This window comes from Peromyscus californicus, unplaced genomic scaffold (genome assembly GCF_007827085.1).
Source record: "Peromyscus californicus insignis strain IS unplaced genomic scaffold, ASM782708v3 Scaffold_21__1_contigs__length_65335640, whole genome shotgun sequence".
Classification (NCBI taxonomy): domain Eukaryota; kingdom Metazoa; phylum Chordata; class Mammalia; order Rodentia; family Cricetidae; genus Peromyscus; species Peromyscus californicus.
In genome coordinates, this window is record NW_026294514.1 from 58207859 (window position 1) to 58215732 (window position 7874).

A 7874-nucleotide genomic window follows, 5' to 3' on the forward strand; every position below is an offset into this window, starting at 1 on the left:
AGCCTTCTGCCTGTCATGAGCTGAGTCCCCACGTGCTCCCTGTTATGGGTGTTCTGCTATGCAAGGGGCTGGAAGTAGACAGAAACCTTGGAAACCATGAGCCAAAATGTATCTTTCCTCCTTTGAAGCTGTTTCTGTCTGATGGTTTGTTACTGGGAGGAGAGGCGGTCAGGGGATCCCCTATTGAGGGATCTCCCACCTCCAAGCTGAGTGGCTCAAAGCTTCAATTGACCACCAGGGAAGTTCGTTTATCTTGGAGAGGTCTTGTCCAATGGGCAGAGTTCTCCCATTTTACCAGACTAAAGGGCTGCGGAGATGAGGGTGGTGGCAGTGATGTGACACTACATATGTGCTCAGTACCACCGGACTTCCAAGCTTACATATAATTCTGATGATAAAACTTAGGTGTGTTTTGCCACGTCCACTTTGGAATGAGGTTTGGCAGTTCCTTACAGTTAAAATACACTTACCAAGCTCCTGTGTTGAAGGTCTATTTACCATAGCTGTGCTCAGGATTGCTCCAAGCTAGAAATGGCCACAGGTCAACCGGTGAGTAGAAGCAGTGGAAAACTGGGCAGCCGTGAAAAGGAACAGACTGAGGATACGCAGCAACATGGATGAGTCTTCAGGATGCCCTTCTGGAAGCAAACGGCCAGAGATCTCACTCTCTTGCTGCGATGACCAATGATCTGAGCCAGGCGGGACTGTGAGGACCAAACAGACCAGCATTTGGCAGGGCCCGGAGAGGAAATGAGGGCTGACTAGAAAACAGCCTGAGGGGCTCTTGGAGTAATAACGTTCAAAGTATCAGTTTGTTATTGGTTAGTCGTTTGTCAAAACACAGAACTCTTCATTTGAAAAGGGTTGTTTGCTGAATGCAAATTAGGCCTGAGAGCCTGGCTTTGAAAAAAACAGCAAGCCAGAGAAGTTGAGTGTGTGGTGCATACCTCTAATCCTAGGGTTCAGGAAGTTGAGGCTAGAGGTTCTCAAGTTCCAGGCACACAGAGTGAGATTTTTGTGGCCCCCACCAACAAAATAAAATCAAACCAAAACACCAATATCAAAACCCACAAACAAAAATCCATTATTTGTCTGTCTGTCTGTCTATCTATCTATCTATCCATCCATCCATCCATCCATCCATCTATCTAGAGACAAGGGTCTCATGGATCCCAAGATGGCCTCCAACTCTCTACACAGCTAAGGATAACCACGAGCTTCTGATGCCCCTGCCTCCACTCCCTGAGTACTTTCATTACTGACCAGTACCACCACCCCTGTAGGGGTGTGGACTGAACCCAGGTTTCATGAGGTCTAGGCAAGGGCTGTACCAACTGAGTCACACCTCCAGACCCTGGCATTGTTTCTTTGGTTTAGTTTTCTGAGTCAGTCTTTCCAAACACACCGCTCAGGCTATTCTCAAACCTGTAGGCTCAAGCGACCCTCCCACCCGAGTCTCCTGAGCAGCTGGGACTACATGTGTGAGCCACTCGGCTGAGCGTGTTTGCTTTTTAATTATGGTCAAATCTCTAAAAGCATAGTGACAGAAACAATGTAACACAGTGGTTCTCGACATTCCTGATTCTGGGACCCTTTAATACAGTTCCTCATGTTATGGTGATCCTAACCATAAAATTATTTTTGTTGCTGCTTCATAACTGTAATTATGTTATTGTTATGGATTGTAATGTAAATATCTGTGTTTTATGATGGTCTTAGGTGATCTCCACGAAAGGGTCTTTCAATCCTCAAAGGAGTAGTGCCCCACAGGTTGCGAATCACTGTTCTAGAGATCCCATAATGTGGTCTGTTATTAACTATTTTCAAAGGCTAGGAGAATACAATCATGGTTAGACATTGTTTTTCAACTAAATATGATGACCATTCTTTAAATAAAAAAAAACTGATAACGCTTGAGGTTCTAGGAAGCAAACACAGAATAATTATGGAAGCAGCTGAAACTACAGAGAGACTAGGACGGAAGTGTCTTCCAAAGCTGCAGCTTGGAGCAAAACAGATGTGAGTCCTCTGTTCCCAAGATTCTTGTGCAACTGGCCCTGCCCAGAGTCATTGACATTGTGCTTGGAGAGAAACTGGATTTTCGTTAGCTGAGTTCCTTTACCAATGACACCCTGGGAATTTGCATCACGTGAGTGGCACACCCAGCAAGGCTTTGCTGGCCGACAGTGACGTGGAGCCTTGGATCCACAAAGACAGGTGGCTCTGGGCAGCTGCGTGAGGGGGAGAAGTTGGGGAAGATCGTTGACTCTGGCGACACGGAAACCTTGAGGCTTGAGAAGCTTTGATGTGGTCTGAAGAGCATGCGTGGCCACAGCACCAGAGTATGGTGGCCTGTGACAGAGGGATTCTGATGTGTTGACACAGTACAGAGCCAGAATGAAGTCACAGGGTTCAAACCTTTCTTACATAGACCCATAAAGTGTCTTCAAGGAAAATGTTATTCACAGGAATTTTGAAATGAAAGATACTTAAAATATGATTCTCACTGTTTCTAGTGTAGACAGCTCAACTCACTCAGTGGCTTCGAGTGCCTTAATCAGGAAGTGTGTGTCAGTAACGCTACGATGCCCGGACTAGCCAGGTCTGACACTGGGAAGTCATTATTGTTCGGAGATCAAAGTCTGCTAGGAGCCAACTGTGGGCAGATGGCTGAAGTGCTGATGGTCTGCCTTCTGTCTGCTCTCATGGCCTTACTGGGGAGAAAGCAAAACCACCAGGGAGTTATTAAGAACTAAAAAAAAAAAAAAAGAGGACATCCAAATTCTGCAACCAAAATGAAGAAACACTTCCCAGAACTGTGTGCCACCGTTGACTAGATTTGGAGTTGTTCCAAAAATCATGCATGTCCTTTGGAAATGTCTTAAACAGAACATGAGGTGAAAATGAGTTCCCTCCCCAGTAACCATTCATAATGTTCTCGGATGTCTCATTTAGACTTACCTTCTCTGCATATGCATGTACACACACACACACACACACACACACACACACACACACCAGATGGCAGATGAGGTAATTCGCCTTTGAAGATTCAAATAAAATTGGCTGAGACCCCATTCCACATGTGGTGGGAAGTCCATGCTTCTCAAGCAATCTTAGAGTTTACAGGGTGGAGAAGGAGGGAGAGGAGGAGGGGGAGGAGGAGGGGGAGGAGGAAGGCAAGTTCTCTAACCCCTTCTGCTTTTCAGCTTCACTTCTTGCCAAATTAGGTCAGGGAGCGATTGCTTTGGTATCCCAAACATAGACATCATAGACATGTTGTATTTTTTTTCCCCTCTTAAACCTCAAATGCAAAAGGCTGGAATTCTTCTTCAGCCCATTGTCTTAGTTAATTTCCTGTTGCTGTGATACAATACCCTGACAGGAGCAGCCTGGGGGAGAAAGGGTTTGTTTTAACTCACAGTTTCAGATTCCAGTCCATCATTGTGGGGAAGTCAAGGCAGCAGGGACCTGAAACATCACATCCACAGTCAAGAACAGGGAACACGATGTTAATGTGCACATGCTTGCTCTCAGCTCACTTGCTCCTTTTTTCTGTAGAGTTCTAGATCCAAAAGTAGGGATGGGTGCCACCCACTTTTAGGCTTGGTCTTTCCACACCAACAACATAATCAAGACAGTCTTTCACAGGCAGACTTGATGTGGACAATCCCTCATTGAGACCCTCTTTTTCAGGTGAGTCTAGATTGTGTCAAATTAAAAATTAAGCTAAACATCACATTCATGGGCCATTGTAGCCAATGATCCCTGCCAAATGTTCCATCTGCCTGTGTCTATCTATCCCCTGTCTACTTGTCCATCCATTCACAGATCCATCCAGACATTGTCTATTCCTTCATGCCATACCATCTGTGGTGATTACTATTAACTGGCAGCCTGACTGGATTTGTAATCGCCATGGGAACACATCTGAATGTGTCTCCAAGAACATTTCCAGAAGTATTTGACGGATCCACTGTAATGGTTTCAATGAGAAATGCCCCCCAGTGTCTTGGGCATGTGACTACTCGGGCCACAGTTGATGGAGCCATTTAGGAGCTTTAGGAGATGTGGCTTTGTCAGAGAAGTGGTAGCACTGAAGGACAACTTTGAAGTTTCAAAAGCCACTCTCAATTTCTGGGTCACTTTCTCTGCTTTCTGTCCACAGTTCAAGATGTGAGCCCTACGCTTCCTGCTCCCGCTGCCATGGCTCCACTCTGTCATCACGGACTCGGACGGCCTCATAGTCACTGTAGGCCTGAGGATGACCTTGAACTTCTGGTGCTCTGTATCCTCTCAAGTGCTTGGCTTGCTAGTGTGTGCCACTACACATGGTGTATGCTGTGCTGGGGGTCGCACTCAGGGCTTTGTGAACGCCTCGAGGGCAAAGTGCCGATTGAGCCACACCTCCGGTTCTCCTTAGTTTTTTAAACACACCCCGTTGGAGGCAGGTATTGGTTCATTCCATTCTGTCCCAGTGATTCATCTCTAGATGATGGTGACAACATTCTAGATAGCATGGGCCCGGGACAAAGGGTCTACACTGAGAAGCCGAACTTTGGAGAGCGGGAGACCTCTGAAAAAACATCTCCTGACTGCATATGTAAGCCGAGGCTGTCATCATGCCTCAGCTGACCACCCTTTCCTCCAGCAGCTGTCCATGTCAGAGAACATTTGGGCCTCGATGACCACATCCCAGCCCTTCACTGTTTACTCAGTAAGACCCTCTTGGGATGTCCCGCCCACCTTTCCTTTCCAAAGCTGTCCTGTCCCAGAGTGAGAAAACTTGTTCAGCTTTTCAGCCTTTGTTTCTTTCTGCTCTCCCTCTGCCAAACTTCTCATCCCCTGGGACACATTCTTCTCTCCTCCAGATCCAGGTTTTTGGGGGAGACACTACCCATTATTCAGACAGGAGAAGGAGGTTGCAAGGGGATTGTGGTCAGCAGCGCTGGGTTCCGTGCCTGAGCAGAGTCTTCCCATTTCCCGTTGCCTCCTGAGGGCCCTCTCATGTGATGCTGGCTGGATAGTCAGCATTTGTCTGTTCCAAGTTCTTTCCCTAAACTGCAGCAGCACAGTTCCTGGTTTAAAAACCACATGTTACGTGGCATGTCTTCCTCCAGTTTCCACAGAACCCAGCCGCAAGCCACCAACAGTGTGTGGGAAAAACAGTCCAGGACGTCTCCTTTTGGCTTGTGCTTTTTCCTGGTGCTTGAGATGGAAGCCGGGGCCTTGTGTGAACTAGGCTGTCACTCTACCACTGAGACACACCACAGTCCCTTAAAGAGGGGTCATTGGAGGGTGTCCCCTGCCACAGCCTCCCTGGGGAGCCCAGGTCCTTTTCTCTGCAATCTTTCCTCTTCGTCCAGAGTCACTCGGCTTGATTCTTATTTTGGTTATTTACAACATGGTCATATAGAAGGAAAATGTGCGGGATGGAACAGAGATAACCATAACTCAAAACCATCGGTGGATAGCATTTAAGAACTTGGGGGCACTTATGCAGATGTTACAAAACGGCCTAGGGTATTGACTTCTGTATGTCACTTTCCCTGTTATTGTCTTATAGTTGTATTTTCTCTGTTCTCATTTTAGACCCTGGAGTCTCTACACTGGCTAATACACTAGTATTTTTACTACCCTTGACTATCACAGGTATAATATATATTTATATTTATTATTTATATTTTTATATAATATATTATTTCCTGTTCTCAGGAGAGTAAATTATACCACAAAAGATCATCTCAAACATGGATTACTCTTTTCCATCCAAACCCTAAGAGACGAACTTACCAAGGTTAAAGCATACGCATGGGTTTATGTGTTTTGGGAAAACACAGCCACAGGAACTTGGGGGACAGGTAGGCTAGGATCATCTTGGCAGGTATGGGGAAATGACCCCCAGACTCTCCCACTTTGCTGAATGCCCCCAGGCCACCACTGCTGTCACCATCACTGGTGAGCTTCTCTCAGCCTGTCTCTGTTTCTCTCCTCCCAGCTGAAGCTGAGCCCAGGGTCTCTTGTTCACCATACTGGCCTTGGACATGGTCGGGATCATAGCATTCCACTGTCTCATCTGACATGGAACATGGCCTCTCATCTCCTCCCAGGCCCATTCTTAGGGACCTTTGACAAGAACCCCTGAGAAGTAGTTTGGAAGATTTATGAGGGCCTGCCCACCATCTGGAGAGGTAGCTGGTCTCAGAAGTTCTCTGGCTGTGTCAGTGGAAACCAGGGCCAGGGAACTTGTCAGGACATCTTCCAGTTCCAGTCCCTGTCATCCTTCAGCATAGTTCCTGGCCCCCACCATGTAGATACAATGGACTCCCTCCTCCCCTCTCTTCTCCAGAACCCAGAAGCTTTTCAAGGCCTTTGACCCTTTCTTAAGCAAGTCACTGAATACAACCTGGATATATGGAGCATGGATGGCATTGTTAGATATACAACAAAGCCATTCCAAGGAAATTCTAGTCCAGTTATCAAGCATCTCTTTGGACCACTTTTGGAAAGCGGCCCTCTTTTTTCAGCTCAACAAGCCGTTAGAGATTCAGCCCAGCTCTCCCTTCCCTGCAGCACAGCCCTGCTCCACCAGATGAAACGAGTCCTGTACGCCCACATTTGCCAAGTTCGCCATCTACTTCTGCATGCCCAGCTTCTAAGACCTGGGCACCAGGTGGTGTCTGGAGGCTATTAACGTGGGCACACAAAAGTCATCTTTGGGAAAAGTTGAAAGGCGAGCTCTGGACTGGTCTCTTTTCCCTCGTGAGCTCCACGCAGGGCTGGTCAGGTCAGTCACTCTCGGGAGTGTGAGTCCCTGGGATCCCTGCATAGTCCAGACGGGTCTCCTTCAAGGGATGTGTGAGAACATGAGGCTCCTCCCGAGGTTGTCAGGAGGGGTGCTCTGAGCATGACTGATCTTGACAGTCTTCAGGCCTCCCAGAAGTCTGGGCCTCTAGACTTAGGGGTGATTTTCTATCCATGTTTTCGGACACAGGTGGTGTTGGAAATGCTCTGGGACTGTGAAAGGTGCCGAGTGTGGGTTCTGACCTGGAGCACTGTGAACATCGAAGAGCAGCTCTGTCGGAAAACAAAAAGCAAAACCAGGGGACTAGCAGAATGCTTTCCATTTCCACAGCATGGAAACCCCTACCAGGGCTGAGTGCAATCCACTGAGGCAGGGTTCCGAAGGGACACTCAGCACCACACCGTTCAATGACAGTCACCTCTCCCATGTGCCCTGTGGGCTTCTGAAGAGATGCGAATGAATGCACATCTACTCCCCTCAGGCACCGTGGGCTGGCTCCACCCCAGCCTAACCTGGTGAACCAGAGTGACTGGGATTACAAACAGGAGGACAGGTGAGGGGTTAGTTACAGCACAGATGACTCCCAAGTAGCGACATCAGTGACGAGTGCTCCCCCAGCGCGGGTGACGACTTCCCATAGCTACCTTGGAGTCCCCTCTGCTTCAGTCAGCCTTCCACCCTTCTCATCCTAGCATCTCCCAAGACCATGTTCTGCTGAGGCACAACTTCATGTAGCTGGGGGACAGATGCAGGAGGGAGCGAATGGCTGGGATCTCAGGTAAGGGTTTAATGACCGACCCCCACCCCCAGCACTCCTTCTATGAGAAACATCAACAAGTCTGATCTTGCCGAGGGTCTAGTGACACCCCAAACCATCCCAGGAGGGATGTCAACAGGCCTGGTCTTATTAAGGGCCTCTTGCCAATATTCATAGGCATTTTGACTGAGACTGTGATTTCTGTCATGCTCAAAAGACAGAATTCCATACAGGATTTATCACCTAAATAACGGATAATGAAATAATTAAAAAGTGCCAAACTTGGAAGGATTTATGGTCTTTATTACTAAC